At 38.7% G+C, this 21,013-nt stretch overlaps 1 pseudogene; it reads right to left on the reverse strand.

Moving 5' to 3' along the window:
* Positions 1 to 3,705: 3,705 nt before the first annotated feature.
* On the reverse strand, positions 3,706 to 19,979 carry LOC149141516 (uncharacterized; annotated as a pseudogene).
* Positions 19,980 to 21,013: the final 1,034 nt, after the last annotated feature.

The raw sequence follows: 21,013 nt of genomic DNA on the forward strand, positions 1-21,013 counted from the left end.
TTATTAAAGGGAGATGAGAGGAAAATCTTTTTATGAGAACAATAAAAATAAAATTCAAATAAAAGAATAATAGAGGTACACTAAAAAACAATTCCATAATAGTTGAAGAGAATTAATTAAGAAAAAATTTAAAAATATTTTCATAAAAATTCAATTAAAATATTCATTGATCAAATTCAAAATTTATATGAAGAAAAAAATTATGATCTAAATAAAAATTACCTGGTCATATGTCAAAGGTATCTAAGAATGCACTAAAACCACTTGAAGCAATAATGCTTCATGTTTTCCTTTTTATGCATAACAAAATTTTGTAACAATAATATAATGTTCATTTCCCAACTTCTTCTTCTTCTTTCTAAACTTAAAGAGGCAATAGTTTACATTGTTCAAAATAAATATCTTTTTTTTTCTTCAAGGGAAATCATCCTCACTCTCAACTTAAGGGCGAGAGTGAGGGTCAATACAACAATATGCCTAGGCATGTAACCATTATAACAATATTTCTCATCATGATGTCACTTGCAAGGAATTGAAATTTGGTGGGGGAGATACAACCATTCTGCCCAACCACCTGAGATAACCCTAATTGGCAGTTCATAAAATAGATCTAAAACTATCTTGTCTTAAATTAGATTCATAATAGTATAAAATTAAAGTTGAGGTTTATGAGTGTAATGTTGGGAGCTTGATAATATTGAATGGGTGGACTAGGTGAATCAATATCGTGCTATATAGATCATCTATTCAAAACTTTTCATGAATTATTTCAATCAATTATTTAAACCTTTAATGAGCAGCACAATATATAACAATAGATCTAAGAATAATACATGAGATGTAAATAAAAAATTCACAAGTGAACCATGACAGTGACACATAAAACATCACTAAAGTAAACGTCATCACACATGGACACAAAATATTAGGTGGAAGCCCTTTTGGGAGAAAAAACATTGAATGTTTGTCTTCTTCTTCTTCTTAGTCTTTTACAATGTACTCACACCAACCAATATGAAAACATCGACTTGCGAGATATGCGAGCACTGACTCACACCATGCCACAACCTGATGGAAGCACCCATTTCCACAACTATACGCATACATCAATTTTCTAGAGGCACCAACCCCCTATAAGTTGAAAACACCCACTCTCAAATGGATTTGTAGACACTAATATGTTGGAGGCACTGACCCCCAAATAGTTTCTCAGGCACCCACCTAAAGGAAGCCATTTACTCCTTGCTCAGTAAGTCACCACTTTCCCTGAAGTCATCAAACTTCAAACGCTGTGTGGACCTCCATTCATACATTATCACACTGGATCCAAAAAGTATCTCACTACTTAATAATAATACAAAAGAATAAATACCATACTACTGAATCAACACACTCATATCGTCAACTTATCAAATCACTCTCGCTTAGCAATACATCACACCGTTAAACCCTAGTAGCAACATAACATACTTAATATTCACTCCCATAATCAACATTCACTCATCTATACATGGTCAGGCTAACAAGCTCACTCATCCATACAACAACTAGCACCAACAATAGCACAATAACATATACTCATTAACAAAAATCTCTACAAGCAGCCACTACACTTAGCATATACAATGTTCATGACAACACACCAATACATATTACATGGAAATACATACAGAATCTATTTATCAATGTTGTATCCATACACATGAGCAACAATATAATACAATTTGACACTAGAAACTTAGTCCTCTATAGCACATTTATATCACCATGTTATGCAAACCATCACATCATAAATGATTATCATTATGCATCCCATAATATACTCAATCCATTACACTAATGTTCAACTACATCAATCTGATTACTGTTGCATTTGCAGCTTACCTCAATATTAATAGTTTGGTTAAAGTTGGACAAACTAAACTATACAACTCCTTGAGCCTTATTATCGTAACAAGAAAATGAGACAAATTGCTCAATATATAAAAAAAGGGAAGTTTTTTTTTTTGGGCATTAAAAGAAAATAGAAAAGCAAATAAATATATACATTTATGAATAGATATTCACAACATAATGAAAAATTAACAATGGTAAAAAAAAGGAAAATTCAGATTTAAATTATAGTGAGCTAGTCAGGACTGCAGGCCAAAACCTTACAATCATGTAGAGCATAATGGTGGCCTGGGTGCAGACGATATAGAAAAATGCCAAAACCATAATATGATTTCTTCTAAAACTGGCTGAAACCCTTCTTCTTCTCTCCCTAGAGTATGAGTCATCTATTGCTAGACTGACTGTTATAACAATTCCAATTTTCCTTCAAATCACCATGCTTTCCTTCTTAGTCACACCAACCCTCGTTAGCGGGAACAAATTTCACCATAAGGCCCCCTTTCCACTATCGGGATTATAATTCCATAGGAATTATAAAAATATACTATCAGAGGCCTTTTGAATGAGAAATAACACTATTGTGTATAAAATACACTATTGGGGTCTAACACAACCAATGCGCAATTATGTGCGGAAATGCACTATCGACACTCTTTCACTATCGTAATGCTATTCCACGTAAAATACACTATTGGCGGCTTTTATAAAGAGCAACACCAAATCACAGAATACACTATCGCATGGGTTTTCAAAGAAAAGCGTTATGTGCAAATAACACTATTGGCGCTTTAAATTATTCGGTCCCTGCAATACTCCTTCCCTGATGCGATAATACGTGGACTTATTGGAAATCACTATCGGCGATTCCAATACTCCATTGCCATTCTCCTTCCACTTCAGTCTTGCGATGCGACAAGCCTCACGGACCCAATGACTTATCCACCCTTTCTATATCATTTCAGGTCTGAGCTATCGAAGCTTCAGACTTCGGCGATTCCAAAGGTCTTTCTGCTCCACTCAGCGATGCGATAAAGGGTTCAGACCCGATAAGGGTATAAGCCCGGTACAATAAAATTTCAAGTCCGGAATTCCATTTCGGCTAAGTATTTTCATGATTTCTCTGTGTAAAACAAAGTTTTGCCTGCGGAACTCTGAAATGCAAATAAAGAAGCCAGGGCTCGCTGATATGAAGGAAACACAGTCTAAGGTCTTCAACCACTATGTTAATTGGAAAATTAAGGCCAAACCATTGATATAAAAACTCAGAAGAAAAGAAATGAACCCAATTACACATACAAATACCAGGTTATCAGACAATACAGTTCAGATGCACAGAAAGGTTTCGGAGGTCACCACGCCTCCGGGATCGACCAATACACAGAGAAAATATCCCTTTTTCTTTGAAAATATGCAATCAAAAGCCTGCGGTCCAAATCCCATTACAATAGCATCCAAATTACACTTATACTAGTTCGTATTAACAACCAAATCCTTAATACATGGGTTTTATTTAATACAACTACCAATTTTGGGGAACATCCTCCTCGAGAACCTCTATTATGCTTAAATAATCCTATCTATTCAACGAGGACATCTCCTCGAGAACCTCCACTATGCTTAACTATTTGGCATTTATTACAACATGATTCATCCCTAAATTCTGTCTCAATGCTAACTAGAAAACAATGGAAATTGATGGCTAAAGGATCCCACTCCTTTGCTTGTAGATTTTTTTGTATTTTTGGAATAAGTTGGAAGATTTTTCCCTCTAAGTCTTATGCTCCTGCGTCAGACTCCTGAGGACAAAATTCTTCATGGGCTCTTGTCCTTGAGCTCCCCTACAGAACTGCCTAGCTTTTGTAGTATCCTTTCTGTTAACCAAGTAGCTTCAGCAGTTGGCTCATCCTTCCATTTTACCAAATACTGAAAGTACTCCTGTCCTCTGGTCTTCTTGAACACCTTTTTGTCCAAAATCCTTTCTGGCTGTAATTGTTTTGCTGTAGGTAACTGCTTTACCCAGTCAATCTCTTGTGTTTGTTGTTCTTGTGCTGTATTATCTGAAGTTTCACCTTCATACTTATATAGGTCCGCAACATTAAATATTGGAGATATTCCAACATCAGGGAGTAATTCAATCTCATGTGCATTTGTAGAAAACTTTCTTAATACTCTGCATGGTCCAATTTTCTTAAACTTCAATTTGTTATACTCCCTCTTTGGAAATATTTCTTTTATGAGGTGTGCTAAAACCAAATCTCCAACTTCAAAGTTCACCTCTCTTCTTCTCACGTATGCTCTGGTTTTGTACTTGATGTTGCTATCCTATAGCTGTTGTTTTACTTGTTCATGTATTGCTTGCATTTCTGAAGAAAAATCTTCTCCCTCAGCCCTTCTCATCTCTTCTCTTCCCAAGTTCCTCAACTCAGATACTCCTCTTGGATGCATTCCATAAATAATATGGAATGGAATTTGTCCTGTACTCCTGTTAGGTGAGTCATTGTGTGCATATTCAGATCGTGCAACACTTGATCCCATTGTTTTGGATGTTTTGCAGTAAGACTTCTAAGAAGATTTCCCAAACTCCTATTCACAACTTCAGTCTATCCATCAGCTTGTGGATGATAGGCAGAACTAAAATTTAATTTAGTTCCCAATTTCTTCCATAACGTCCTCCAGAAATGTCCAACAAACTCAGAATCTCTATTTGGGACAATACTCTTAGGTAACCCATGCAATCTTACTATCTCCTTGAAAAACAAATTAGCAATGCGAGTAGCATCACTAGTTTTATGGCATGGAATAAAATGTGCCATTTTTGAAACTCTGTCCACTACAACAAAAATTAAATCATTACCCCTTTGAGTCTTTGGTAAGCCTAAAACAAAATCCATACTTACCATATCCCAAGGCCTATCTGGAATTGGTAATGGAACATACAAACCTGTGTTTTGGCTCCTTCCATTTGCATATTGACAGATTTTACAAGTTCTCACATAATTTTCCGCATTAGATCTCATTTTTGGCTAGAAATAAAATCTGTTCAACTGTTCAAAAGTATTCTCTATGCCAAAATGTCCTACAAGTCCTCCACTATGTTTTTCTTTGACTAAATTATCTCTCATTGAACAGTTTGGAATGCACAGCTGATTTTTCTTAAACAACAGTCCATCTTGTAAGAAATAATCCAACCATTTACTCCTATCCATCAAAACAAGATTCTTACAAGTTTCAAATGCCTCTTTAAAATCTAAATCTGTCTCATATAATTCTTTAAGAAAATCAAATCCTAACACTTGAATTTGACTCTCTTGAAGTAATATATTTCTCCTACTTAAGGCATCTGCAACTTTATTTGATTGGCCATTTATATGTTTCAAAACAAAATGGAAACCTTGAAGATACTCTACCCATTTAGCATGTTTCTGGCTAAGCTTTGGTTTTTGCATGATATACTGTAGTGCATGGTTATCTGAATAAAGGATGAATTCCTTTGACATTAGATAATGCCTCCATTTCTTCAATGACTGTACAACTGCGTAGAACTCCTTATCATAAGAAGAATACTTCTTTTTGGAATCATTTAGCTTTTCACTAAAATAGGCTATAGGTCTATCTTCCTGACTTAAAACACCTCCAATTTCTTCTCTGCTAGCATCACACTTCACTTGGAAAGGCTTACTAAAATCAGGTAGAACCAAAATAGGTTTTTCAGTGATTTTCTTCTTTAACAACTGAAAATTCGTTTCTGCTTCAGTAGTCCATCTAAATGTGTGTTTGTCCTTCTTTATGGTCTCAGTAATAGGTGCATTGATCTTATTAAAATTTTTGATGAATTTCCTATAAAAGCTAGCAAGACCATGAAAACTTCTTACCTCAAAGACACTTTTAGGTGAAGGCCACTCCATGATTGCCTCGAACTTCTCTGAATCCATCTTCAGCCCTTCAGTAGAAATAACAAAACCCAAGTACACTAGCTCTTCTTTCATGAATTAACACTTCTTCAAATTTAGCAATAATTTCTCTTGTTGTAGCCTTTGTAAGACATAATTTAGATGTCTTATGTGCTCCTCCTTAGACCTATTGTAAATTAATATATCATCAAGATATACTATTACAAATTTACCAATGTATTCTTTAATTACTTCTTTCATGAGTCTCATAAACGTACTTGGTGCATTTGACAACCCAAAAGGCATTACTCTCCACTCATACAATCCCTCATTTGTCTTAAACGCAGTTTTCCACTCATCCCCTTCTCTTATCCTTATCTGATGATACCCACTTTTAAGATCTAGTTTTGAAAAACACTTTGCCCCACTCAAGCAATCCATTAAATCCTCAATTCTGGGTAAAGGAAATATGTACCTGATTGTGATTTTATTGATGGCTCTTGAATCTGTACACATTCTCTAGCCTTCATCTTTCTTTGGAACATTGTTGGTACTGCACAAGGACTCAAGCTTTCTCTAATCAGCCCTTTGTCAAGCAGTCCCTGAACCTGCTTCCTAACCTCTTCATTTTCTGTAGGAGTCATTCTGTAAGCTGCTTTGTTAGGTAGAATTGCTCCAGGAATCAAATCTATATGATGGCTGATTTTTCTAATGGGTGGAAACTCATTAGGTAAATCATCAACAATGATATCTCAATAGTTCCCCAAAATTTCTTGAATTTCAATGGGTAAATCAGAAACTATAGTGGAAGTCATTATTACCTTGGGCTTGCATATTACAACAAAATTTGCCTCATTCTCTTCAATCTGCTGCAAGTATTCCTTTCCTCCTAGTAATAGAGTTTTTGGATCAGTACTCTTTCCTGATGCATCTTCTTCTTTCATGGGCAGCAACGTATGGTTGATACCATCCTTTCCAAACTTGTAGGTGTTTCTTTTCCCATCATTCATAGCTCCTTTGTCATATTTCCATGGTCTTCCAAGCAATATGTGACACACATCCATTGGCATCACACCACATACAATTTTGTCCTTATACTTGCCCAACTGCAACTCCACTTCACACTATTCATTTACTAACAGCTGACGTCCCTTTTGTAACCATGACACCTTGTAAGGTGTTGGATGTTTCATTGTCTTCAGCTTCAATTTCTCCACCACTTTTGTAGAGATCAAATTATCAGTGCTACCACTATCAATGATCATCTGACAACATTTCCCTTGAACCTTACACACTGTTCTGAACAAGGTCTTTCTTTGTGATGGTTCAGCTATCTCCTTTGTTGGCTTAAGCAGGACTTTATTGATTACCAAAGATTCTCCTCTCTCTTGTATATTTTATTCTTCTACCACTACTACTGCTGGTGCTTCTCCCTCAACTGGAGCAACAATTTCATTCATCTGGCTTGTTCCTGCATTCTCTGGGCACTCAAAAGCTTTGTGTCCCAGTTTGTTACATCTGTAACATCATACTTCTTTTCCTCTTCCTTTGCCTCCTCTCCCTCTATAAAAACTTCCTCTGCCACTTGCATCACCATGCTGGGTTGAGCTGCTACTAGCTGCATCTTTAGGTGTTGTAGATCTTCCTCTACCACCTTGACTTCCCCTTCCTCGGAAAGTACCTCTCCCCCTGGCAGACTACTTTCTCATGAGTTTTTCTTCAGCTTTTAGTACCATCTGATAAACTTCCTCTATTGTTTTATGAGACAGTATACTTATCTCATCTTGAATTTCCATCCTAAGACCATTCACATATCTAGCCACCTTCTCATCTGTATCCTAAGTTTGTCTAGCTCTTATGCTTACCTTATAGAATTCCTCTGTGTACTATTTCACCATCATAGACCTCTATCTAAGATTCTACATCTTTCTGAACAAGGTTTGCTAATAATTACTTGGTAAAAACTTACCCCTTAGCTTTGTTACCATTCTGCTCCAATTTTTGATTGGTTGCTTGCCAAGTCTCTTTCTTTCTGCCTTCACACCATCCCACCAAAGTGTTGCATGACCTTTTAGCTTGGTGACAACAAACTTTACTTTCTTCTCATCTTCTTCTTCTTCATAGTCGAAGAATTTCTCCATGCCATTAATCCAGTCTATCAATTCTTCTGGATTCAGTCCTCCTTCATATATTGAAACCTCAATCTTCGGCTTAGCTGTGGATCTCAACACTCACTGGAAGAATCTCATCTCAAGAGTAACTGCTACAGCTTCCTCCTCTCCTTCAGATTCAACCTCAGGCTCACTAACATCCCCATCATCTATATTCCTCTCTGTTGTTAATGCCTCTAATCTTTCTTGCATCTGTTGCAGAGCTTCCATCACTTCAGCATTTGCAACTGGCCATCCTCTTCTACCACGTCCTCTTCCAACTCTGAAAGCCATATTAGCTTTTCTTCTTCCGCTTCTGAGATTCAATTCAGTGTCAAAAGGTTGTTCTGATACCACTAATAGTGGCCTGGGTGCAGGCGATATAGACAAACGCCCAAACCCTAATATGATTTCTTCTAAAATTGGCTGAAACCTTTCTTCTTCTCTCCCTAGAGTATTAGTCATCTATTGCTAGACTGACTGTTATAAGAATTCCCCTTTTTCCTTCAAATCACCACGCTTTCCTTCTTAATCACCCCAACCCTCATTAGTGGGAACAAATTTCACCATAAGGCCCCCTTTCCACTATCGGGACTGTAATTCCATAGGAATTATAAAAATATACTATCAGAGGCTTTTTGAATGAGAAATAACACTATTGTGTACACTATCAGGGTCTCATACAACCGATGCGCAATTATGTGCAGAAATGCACTATCGACGCTCTTTCACTACCATAATGCTATTCCACATAAAATACACTATTGACAGCTTTTATAAAGGGCAACACGAAGTCACAGAATACACTATTGCGTGTGTTTTCAAAGAAAAGCGTTATGCACCAATAGCACAATCAGCGCTTTAAACTATCGGGTCCCTGCAATACTCCTTCCCCGATGCGATAATACGTCGACTTATCAGAAATCGCTATCGACGATTCCAATACTCCACTACCATTCTCCTTCCACTTCAGTCTTGCGATGTGACAAGCCTCATGGACCCGACAACTTATCCACCCTCTCTATAGCATTTCGGGTCCGAGCTATCAGAGCTTCGGACTTCAGCGATTCCAAAGCTCTTTCCGTTCCACTCAGCGATGCGATGAAGGGTTTGGACCCTGTTAGCGCTCAAATTCGCCTCAGGCTGAAGAAGGTGAGGTTCAAGGCAACATCAACCAAGCTTAGCCTCATAGCTAGCCCTACGAGGACAGGAGAGGGCTCTCTCCGGGTCTATCTCAGCAAAAGGTCTTCAAAGGGGTTGAGATGACTCAAAATTAATACTGATTTTAGGCTAGTAAAGAGATAGGAAAAGGGGTTTTAATGAATGATGGGGTTTTTTGGGCAGCGTGGGATCAAGAACAGCGTAGGGAAATTAAATGAAAGATGCAGATTATTACATAAGGCAAGATAGGCAAAAGCTTAAACATTCAATTTGAATTTATATGGAATGTGAAGAATGTTTGAGAATGCTGAAAAGGGCATGGATTCATGAATCCTTTTCAGACGGAGGAAAACATAGAACTTGAATACTTTCCCAGGGCAGAGCAGCAAGCTGAATTATGCCCTTCACACCTAAAATTATTCAATAGGCAATGATTATGAATGAAACAATAAACATAACAAGAAACACATGAAAACAAAGAAAAACATAATGCTAAGTTGTTACCACAAGGATCTTATGAAACAGAGCTGCAACTTTAAATTATTTCTCTGTCAAAATTGTAGAATGAAGCTCTGTTATCTCTCCTCACACCTCTGCCAGAACTCTCTCACTTTTTTCAAATGATTTTCAATACATTAAATAAAACTTAGTTAGGATAAAACAGATCGACCCAAAACAAGGGTGCTGTTTCAACTGAAATGATGAAAATAGGAAAGATCTGCTCTAAAAAGGAGCAACGTTACATTTGTCTGTTGATGGCCAATTAAAAGACAGAATCTTGAGTGTAGACCATCTGAAATGCAACTGAGGTCAAAAATAGGCAAATCGACCCTATTTCTCTGCTTATGGTTGGTATTCTGCATTTGGGTTTGACTGTCTATTCACTTCCGTTACCGTTATACCACCCTCCCAAAATGTCACGACATGTGTCTCTGCTGAAGGCACATTTCCATGTTGCATAGATACCCATTGTTCCATATCACAACCCTGAAGACGTACATTCACCTTCCAAGTTTCATCCTTTGCAAATGCATTACTTTAAAGTTTCCCCAATCTATAGTTAACACCTCAAGACTCCTAAGAGTACGTAATGCTTCACAGACAGGAACATCCAAAAGAGAACCTGGAAAATGTAGTTCTACAGCCTTTATATACCTACAACACCGTTTAGCCACTTGCTCTGCAATAATTCGACAATTCTCAAAATTCAAACATCTCCAGAAGTCTTCATGAACACTAGCAGCATGCCAATGTCTACACACTAGACCAGCTTTAAAACGCAGTCCAAATCATCATAGTTAAGCATTTCCACATTATCCATATCATCGTCGACATTCTCAATATCCTTTCAGTTTGCAGGCAAATGCAGTAATTTGGCACGAATCTGGGTGAATAAGAGAAATTTATTTGGCTCTGAGACTGTATGGGTAGCGCGCCTACCCAACGCGTAGCGCGCAGCAAGTGCATAGCGCACTTGATATTTAACACGGGCTGGGGGTGTTATACGCGTAGCACGCCCTATATGGGTAGCGCGCCTCCTCTGTGTCGTTTACCTTTTTGAAACGCTGGCATTACTGCGCTGGATTTATAAAACAAGTTTTGTTCCCGCATAGAATCGACCTCATGCTTAAATCTTTTTATTTCAGTTGTATCTGAAACAATTTGTCTTTCCTTACAAATTGGCGGCAACTGCACACAATTACCACTCAAGCTTGTCTTGCTGCTATCTATGACCTTAGAATGTTGATGTCTTGTGGTAACCTCCTCTTCATTTTCAGAATCAGCCACATTTTTGTTTCTTTAGTTGAAGATGATGAAGGGCACAAGGTCGTTTCGAAGGTAAATGCACTACAGTCTCCAGCTACAATCGCTTCAACTACTTTATCTTCACTCAATCTAGCGATTTCCTTAATGTAACTGAATCCATTAGAGTCAAGTCCTAAGTTCTCTTTTGTGCCCTCTGCTGGAACTATCAAAACTTCACGTTCTCTTGATACACCTGCCTGTGTACTTGAAAACCTTTTGGAAATTTGAATAACAGTAGCCCCAACAACTTCCAGCAGAAGCTGCAATTTCTCCTTGTAATGGTACAAATGAAATGGCCCAACAACAAATGTGGTTCCACATAAGCATGCTTCTCGATGTTTTGGATCTGCAATCTTGACTTGTACAGAAACTCGCCCACATTTTAGTGCCATGGAAGGACGAAAGCTCAAGCAGTTCGGAATCTCTGAAGGTAAAGATGTTTGCCCCACCATGGCTTGAATAGCTTCCATCACATCACTTGTTATAGGAGAAGAATCTTCAACAATAAAATGTGTACACTCTGACATCCATTTCTCTGTTGCGTAGGCTCCCATTGATGACACAATGGTACATAAACCATGTTTCCGGTTCAATTTTTCTAGAGCTGGTATACAGAATAAGAATGGAACGAAGTTCAACCTAAAAGTTGAATTATTTGTTCCAAACGTTATCAAGTCCCCGTTACTTAGGATTGTCTTCTTATTTGCTAAAGAAAACATGGGCTTTGAGCAAATTTGCTTGTTGACAAATGTGCCAAACTTTGAAAGATCCTTCACGTGAATTTCTGGTGAAGGGACGCTTGAAAAGCACTGCAAGGCCTTCTAAGAAGGGGCTGGCTCAACTATGATCTCCGCATGCACACTTGAGATAGTTTTATCAGTTTGAATTGCCACTGCACAATCTTTCTGACCAACTTTGTATGTTCCTTGAGATACCAAATAGTAATTAAAACAGTAGACCCATCAAACACTGTAATGGCCAAAATCACCTTAGACAGATTTTTCTAAACAATGCCCCACACAGGCAGAGTTTGCTAGCTTTCGATTTCACATACCATTTCAATAGCTTTTAAGGTAATTGCTCTACAAAAGCAATGTCAAAATCTTATATATGTGAATTATAATTTGAATCCAGCATGAATTGCGACTACTCCGCCTGAAAGGTCTCATATTCAACTTTCTCAAAGCCTGCTTCCTTAATCATTTCAGCGAACTTTTCCTGAGATGGAAACTTGCGTACGCTCTCCACTAAATATTGGTAAGACACACGATCCCCAGCAACAATTTCTCCAATAGATGGAATAACTAAAAATGAGTAGAAATCATATAATTCTTGGAAACCAGGGATGTTGACATGGCTCGACTCAAGACACAGAAATCTTCCACCCTGCCTTAAGACTCTGTATGCTGCGCTCAGAGCTTTTTCTATATGTGTTTTCGAATCATGTTTAAAAGACCGATAGTACCCTAGAAAAGATGATGTTTCACAATGCTACGCCAGGGGCTTCTAATACCTTCAAAGTGCAAGATTTTGAAACAAATGTTTCCCTCTAAAAATGAAGTTTCTTTCTATGGAAATCCTTTAGATATTCCAAGTTTATTTATCTCCAGAGGTATCTGCTCTTCAAGTTTTCTCCAAGCAACATACAGTAGCTATGTCATCCTCCGTTGAATAAGCCACATGGTACATTCTCTGACTTCATATAAAGGAAACACTATATTCTAATCGGTGGAGTTCTTCTTAGTTCTGTCCTTCCAACATCTGACATGGCTGCAACATTATCCTGTAGATCTCCAGCTTCAGCAGAATCAAGAATATGCCATCTTATTTATGGAACTTTCAATACTTATGATAAGTCCTCCTGTTTACATAGACTGATGGGGCTATTGAACCTAGCAAGATGACCAGGGCCTGTATTTCGAAGTACTCCATGATGGAAGGCTTTAAAATGCAAATTTATTACAAAAACAAATTTGTCGATTTCTTCTCCAAAACAGAGTTTTGGAGAAGGATCATTTTCGAGCATTACTGATGATAAACTCTTGAAGTAAGAGACTTATTCAACCTCCCTCTGGCCTGCAAGCGTTATTTCACATTTCTGGAGACAAAACCCTGGACTCAAGAAGTAAAATGACTCTTTTTTGGACCATAGTAACATCAGTGACTGTGCATAACAAGGAATGAACTTTGGAGAATTTGACTGCAGCGGGCTGACAAGACGAAGTCTAACAGACCCGATAAGGGTATAAGCCTGGTACAATAAAATTTCAAGTCCGAAATTCCATTCCGGCTAAGTATTTTCACCATTTCTCTGTGTAAAACAGAGTTTTTCTTGCGGAACTCTGAAATGCAAATAAAGAAGCCAGGGCTCACTGATATGAAGGAAACACAGTCTAAGGTATTCAACCACCACGTTAATTGGAAAATTAAGGCCAAATCATTTATATAAAAACTCGGAAGAAAAGAAATGAACCCAATTACATATGCAAATACTAGGTTATCAGACAATACGGTTCAGATGCACAAAAAGGTTTCGGAGGTCACCACACCACAGGATCAACCAATACATAGAGAAAATATCCATTTTTCTTTGAAAATATGCAATCAAAAGAATGCGGTCAAAATCCCATTACAAAAGCATCCAAATTACACTTATACTAGTTCGTATTAACAACCAAATCCTTAATACAAGGGTTTTATTTAATACAACTATCCGTTAAGGGGAGCATCCTCCTCGAGAACCTCTATTATGCTTAACTAACCCTATCTATTCAGAGAGGAAATCTCCTCGAGAACCTCCACTATGCTTAAGTATTTGGCATTTATTACAACATGATTCATCCCTAAATTCTATCTCTATGCTAACTAAAAAAACAAGGAAATTGATGGCTAAAGGATCCCACTCCTTTTCTTGTAGATTTTTTTGTATTTTTGGAATAAGTTGGAAGATATTTCCCTCTAAGTATTATGCTCCTGCATCACATGAGCTATGAAAAATAGTAAACATATTTTAGAAAATGCGAGAGGTATGTAAAGATACAGATTGCATAGAATAAGAGACTGATTTTATTAAAATAGTAAGCACATCTCAACAACAGGTCTCTATGAAGACCATTGACCAGTTCGAAGGTTCAGACTTTTGCAATGTATTAACTCATATACAATAGCCAAGGAAATCTAATAAAAATGACACCATAATGATCCTTCAAGAAATTTGCATGTGTGGACAACCTTCTTTCTACCAAAAGATCACTATTAGCACTGATAAAATGAAATCATACCTTTAGCATAACAAATAAATGATCAGAAAGAAAGCAAGATACATTCAATAATTCTTGAATGGTTGAGGGAAGTCACCAAAATTGATCTCTACTTTGGAGTTAGAATTTTTGTCACCATTAAGATCAACTCCCTAACTTTCAGGAAATAAAATTAGAGGAAAAATAACAACCTAGTTTTGTTGCAGCATACCTCTCTTCACAATTTTTTTTTTCTATGCCTTCACAAATCTCTCCTATTTTTAAAGATACCTCAAGTAGTTTTGACAATTTCCATTCTGTTGTAGCAGCTGCAACACCCTCCAAAAATTTTCCCTGCATCCAAATTTTGGAGCCTTCCTTAGTTTTTCCACTGATGGTTGCAAACACCCGAGCTCATTCCATGAGCTCTTGTAGAGTATTTTACACCATTTGCTTGTTCGACCAACGGTCCTCTTTTGGCATGTGGATTTCTTTTTCATGCTTGGAGTCTTGTTTTGGACATTTTTAAGGTTGGTATTTTTGTTCATGAGTTGTCTTCGTTCTCTGAACATTGAACGTGCTCACACAAAAAGTTGTAAGCACTGTCCCGCAAGTGTCGCCATGGTTATTTGAAGGTCTATCTCAAGTGTCGCACTTGTCGCTCTTAACCTTAAGACAATATCACCGAGCACATGTTGTCTTGTTGGTTTGTGGTGTCTTGTTGTCAAGTAATGCTAAGTGTCTGATCATAATGTCAATGTCTACATAAGTTCACTTTCTCTTGCACTTAGCCATTTTTCCTGAAAATCTGTCCACTAGAAAACCCCTTCAACTAGACATCGATTGAGTTGCACTCTGCAGTCTCAGCTCTCAGTGGCCTTGCTCTGCTACCCAGAATTGCGCAGTGCTTGAGGTTTCCTCCAGGACTACTACACTGCACAATCCTGGAAATAAGTAAGCTGTCTGTCTCCCAGAATTGCGTAGAATTTGTCTCCAAGCCTGATCTAGTTTTCCCTTCCCGCAAGGTCAGTTATCATGCCTACCTTTGGTCAATTGGAAACCTACATTGCACTGTGACCAGGGCTACACTCCTCTCCAAAACTATGCAGACATGCCCAGCTGCCTACCCTGCACTGCCTGCAGAAATTGCATTATCATGCTGAGTCAGTCCTCCTGCTGGCTTGCTCTGCACTATCCTTGAAAATTGTGTAGATCTGGCTGGTACACCTATGTTTCCCTGCTCTATACTATTTTCAGAAAATGTGGAATACTTCCTATCCCGTACTATCTATCAGAAATGCGCAGTTATGACCAACAACTCCCCGCGGCTTGACATGCCCTGCTCTGGAAAATTGCGCAGAATTTCTTGCCAGTGCCCTTTGTTACCCAACTCTGTCTCCCTCATGAAAATTGTAGAGATTCTTAGCCGGACCCCGAGTGACCCACTTAGTCCTCACCCTAAAAATTGTGCAGAACTGTCTAGTAGTTCCCTTGGACACCTTGCCTTATCTTCCTCCAAGAAAATTCATAGTTTTGTCCAGCTGGGTTCCACCTTGTAGTTGTTACTGCTGTCCCTGATTACGCAATTTTACCTCCCAATGACCTATGTGCAGTTTCTCTCGACAGTACTCTGGAGCCTCTCATCCCATCCTGAGCTATGATTTATGTAGTTTTAGTGTCTTTTCCTCCCTCCCGGTCACTTGGACTCGAAAATGAAAACAATGCATCATGCTAGACTAGGAGATTTTTGGATTTGATGTCTTTCCATCACGAGTGAATTTCAGGAACAGGTACATTGATGGAACATGGCATGACGATGAACAGGATGAAGAAGGAGAACATGCTAGAATAATTGGTTGTAGCTGAATGAATGTACCAATTGAATTTATCAGCAAGAGAAAGGGATACATGCTTTTGAACCATCAAGCAAAGACCAAGACCATCAAAGACCCTGCAACACATTGCCATGCGGAGGTGAAGATACAACACGTGGAGAGCACATCCATCACTCAAAAACATAACATCTTAACATGGAAACCACATTCAGCCAGTATATGTCAATAGTGTCTTGTCGAGTTGTGGCATGAGTTGTCTCAGCCACATCACTACTATGGGCCATACTTGTTGTAATAAAATGTAATGTAATGTGAAATTCCAAAAGACGCACATAAGAATTTGAAGAGTCACGTCAATTGAAAAGTCATACAAAGTTGAATGGTAATGGGGGAAGTCCAAGAGTCACAAGGGTCAAGCATCACCCTTGGCTATATATACCCACTCATTGTATGAGCAAAGGACTTTTCACCTTGGCTCCTCCCACATAGCCTTGAGAGTCTATAGTATGTTCTTTATGGAGCGAGGAGTGGCTCCAATGTCACATTACTGAGGCTAGTGATGTATGGTGTACATATGTGTCTTGGAATTTTTGCTTAATTCAGAAGCCTGTCTCAAACCAACACGTTTTCATGCATGTTTTGTATTCGTTTGTAATATTATTCTTTAAATCTTTGTGATGCATGTTTTCTTAACTTGTACTAAGATAGTTGAACTACTTCAGTTATTTTTGTACTTACATTATTGAAGATGTGTTGTATTGTTTATCATTGTTTTCTTTCCGTGTGGAATACTCTGCCAGACATTAGATTGACCATTCTTGTTTTCCTTGGTTATAACGACCGTCACCCCCGTGTGGAATACTCTACTAGACGATGTACGTGTTTTCCCTTTCACTTTGGTTTTAACGACTACCGTATTTGCTGTGGACTATTCCGTTGGATGCTGGAAAGATCCTTATTATTTTCGTGTGTGTCTCTCCCTGGGTGGTACTACTACCTCTCATCTAGAGGCTCAATTTTACCCTCTCCCTTACAGTAAGAGAAACTAGACAGAAAGTTACATTATGCACTCACTAGGCATACTCACCTCGATTTCTTGAAGTTACAAGCATAACACTCTCACATGCTGAACAACAAGAGCTAAGGAAAATCTCTAAGATAATGGAATCTAGGCCATCATACCAGATGGGACTCCTACGCAAAATAGTGTGAGGTCTAGTTGGAACTTCATACCAGGGAGATCCCCTGAGTGTTGGTGGGTCTAGTACCGTCAACAATTCTGGCGCTAGAAGGAGGGCCACTAGTAGTTTATGGTTGAATGTCCTCTCAAGCCCACTTATCCATCATCTAGTCAAGGCAGTAACACGAAATCCCTCTCTCCCATGCGAAACTCTGAAGTTGGTTACTCCTCACCTCCCAGACCCGAACAAGAAATTTCATATCATCACATTTGTGTTGTCTGTCCCATCACTCGTCAGTTTGCTAAAGCCGTTGGACTGATTCCAGGAGTACACAATCTTCCCTCTTCACAGAGGAAGAAAAATACTACACCCATAGGAGTGGTAGTCTCATATGTTGAAGAAGTAATCCTCGCCACTCTTGAAGAGCTGGCATAAGTTGTTGAGAACGAAGAGGAACCCCTTGTTTACCTAGAAGGAGAAGCTAACAACTTACTCTTGCTGGTTCGAAACATCGATCAAAAAAGAATTTGAATGCGATGGATCCAGAAGTAAATCTACATAAACTTACTCTTTGTTATAGCACCATTTACCACATGGTATATTTGATGCTCTGGTTATGGCCTAGGGCAACCCTTCCTTTCTAGACTTGGTCCAAAATCTAAAAAACAATGTTTTATTTCCTATACGCTACTTTTACCTATGTTAAAAGCGTGTACACGCAGGTCAGTATATACCCAACCTGCGTATATGTGTTAAAACAATTAAAAATAAGAAATATCCTTGGCGAAGTTTATGGGTTTTACCTGTTACTCACCTACTATAGCCCATGGCCCAATTGCTTCCCAACTGAAAAAACTAATTTGGAGAAGTATAAATAAACCTCCATGGGAAGGCCTAAAGAGAGAAGAGATGAGATATTGATATTATAGTTGATTGATCCCTAATCGAGTCTGAAGAAATCCCTGTGCCTCCTGCACGCTCCAAGCTTTAGGAAACTCTTTTTCATCTATTGAGATATCCTTCACCCCTCTTGTGATATCCTTGTGTATGTTGATGGAGGAAAATTGTTGAGGCCGGGAGAGGAGGCAACAAAGGAGGTAGAGGTAGAGACAAACCAACAAATTCAGAGGTTGAACCATCAAATTCATAAGAAGAGGAGGAGGATGAAGAAGAGGACAATATGGCTTATCAAAATCTGGAATGGATGACACAGGGTCCATTGGTGCTCCCGGGTATGAACTTGACAGAACAGTGAGGGCAAAAGACCATCTAGACACGTTCTACCTACATCTACAGACACTCGAGGTACGTTATGATGATGTTACATGTAGACTGTTTCTATGTACCTTGTATGGAAGATCAACTATATGGTGCCATAGCCTTCCTATCAACTCCATTCAGAACTGGGGGGTGTTCAAGATAATTTTCCTTGAGATGTTTGCTAAGGACAAAAGCCCTGCCATGTTTTTAAAAGAGTTGGGTAGTCTCAAGATGGAGCAGAAAGAAAAAGTGAAAGATTTTAACTAGAGGTTTAACCGTATCTTGAACAAGTTCATTGCAAACACTAAATCTCATGACTCCATCACAGTTGACTACTACATGTATGCACTACTGACCAGCATTGCATAGTTCGTCAAGCAAGCTGCGAAACCAACACTTTTAGAAAATTTCCAAGAGGAAATTGATGTGGAGAAATACCTGCATGTTATTAGAGTCATTATAGATGACAAACCAACTAAGGACTCTAAAGACACGTGCAGAAGGTCTCAGGCTACTATGAGTAAGGCAAAAGAAAAGGAAGCAAGGGAAATCGAAAACCTTACTCACCTCGTCAAGTACTTGACAACCAAAGTTTCTGAACCTAAGCAATGGATAAGCAAGACAATCATGAACAACAAACCTCCCAGATTTGCACAGAGGAAGAACTCAGCTTCGAGCAGTAAGAGTCACCCAACAAAAATTGCGCAAGGCGCTAACCTTGTGTTCAACATGGAGGCAATCGCGAAAGATCATTTTTACAAGTTCCATGATGAACGACATTTGGAAAGGACTTGAGAAGGTTGGAACCAAGGAATGAGTGCACTAGCTACACAATTGACTGATCATTTTATGGATGGTGAGCAGGCTGAGCTTGAGAGTGAACACAAAGAAGAAGCTACTGCGTCTAATGAAGCTCCAAGTGCCAGGCATGTAATCAACATGTATCAATGTCTTAATGCTGCCCAGAGGAAAACAACCACCGAGAAGGAGCCTCTGAGTGAACGTCTGGCCCCAAAGCAGAACAATTGGTATAGTTTGATGAGTTAAGGGGCCCCCATTGTTTTTGAGATTCCAAGAGAAAAGGTAAGACATTAGAGTGGATCCACCGTCATCTTGATACAAAAAACACAGGGCAAGTCCGGGAAGATAGCTATAGCCAAAAGTATGTCCATGAGCAGCAAAGACAAGAGCAACCTACTGGACAACATGAACACAAGTCTACCCCTGGACAAGTCGGTGAGTCTTCCCGCTATGGATTAAAAAATTGTTAAAGACATGAAAAAGACCTGTGCGAACATCTCTCTTTATGAGTTAACCAAGCTCACGGTTAGCGAGATATTCTTTTGCATGCACTGGGGAAAACCTCCACGGAAAATGTTGCCTCTTCCAACAAGGGACCAAGAAAGTCTCCTGGATCACTCGCATCTGTGCTCAATGTGCTTTGCATGGAAGAAGTGAACTCGCTCTGCCAACCATTTTTGTTATCATTTGAAATATTCAACTTCAATGTCCACAACTGTTTTTTTGAATCTGGTGTATCAGTCAATCTCATGCCACTCTCCATCACTAAACAAATCAATGCGAAAGGGAGTAGTTGTTATCGCCCCAAGAAACTCTCCTAGGTTGTATATCAGAGATGCTCGGGAACATTACAAACTCAACAACAATGTTGGAAAATTGGTGGATGAATGAAAGAAATGCTGCATATTCAAGCTAGATAACCACTTCTACTATGCTTGACCCCAGACATGGGTGAACACCCCCAGACTACAAGGCTTTAGACCACCAATTACTCACAGTTTAAGAAAAATGTGATAATGGAGAAGACTGACCATACCAGTAAATGCACAGGACCCTGTGATGGCCAAATGCAACCAATTAAAAGGTCTGCAAATTTGTTTTCTAATACACAGATAGGATGACAGCTCGCTGGCATTAAAATAACAAAAACCTACAAACAAATTCAATGATACATGCTAAATTCTAACACAGAGGTGGGATGACAACCCCTCTAATGCTAAACATTAACAACACATGAATAAATGCAAAACAGACACATCCTGGAACAAAAAGAAGAAGTGGACAGTGAGCAATTAACAACAAAATAAGCTTGCATTAGCTGAAAATGAAGACCAAACGCTGCAGGTATCACAGCAGTTACAATCTCCAGAAGTTGAACCTTACAGCAAAATAACACTCATCAACCCTCTTACATTTTGTCTTCTGAGTATATATGGAGGTTGATTACAAAATGTCTCTGCTACTAAGCGTGGAGGGGTCATAATGGGCCACCAACAACATTTACAATTAAAAATGGGCCTCTACTACACACTGCTGATTTTGATGGACAAAATTGACTTTTTAAGATAGTCTGATGTCCTTCTCTGGCAGCTGGAGTGAATTATGGATTAAATTCCATGCCTGATAAATGCTCTTCACTGCTCGAGGTCATCCTGTTTGTCCTTAGCCGTGTTTCTCTTTAACTGCAGTGGTTGCAGATTGAATACGCTGAGTACCGATAATTGATCGCTTCATCCTTCCTTGGGCAGCAGGGAGTGGTCGGAGATAAGGTTTCATGGTGGAAGAATGAGAAGGTCG

This window comes from Pinus tabuliformis, chromosome X, assembly GCF_031772625.1.
Source record: "Pinus tabuliformis cultivar Carrire ecotype Pingquan chromosome X, CPIR1, whole genome shotgun sequence".
NCBI lineage: Eukaryota > Viridiplantae > Streptophyta > Pinopsida > Pinales > Pinaceae > Pinus > Pinus tabuliformis.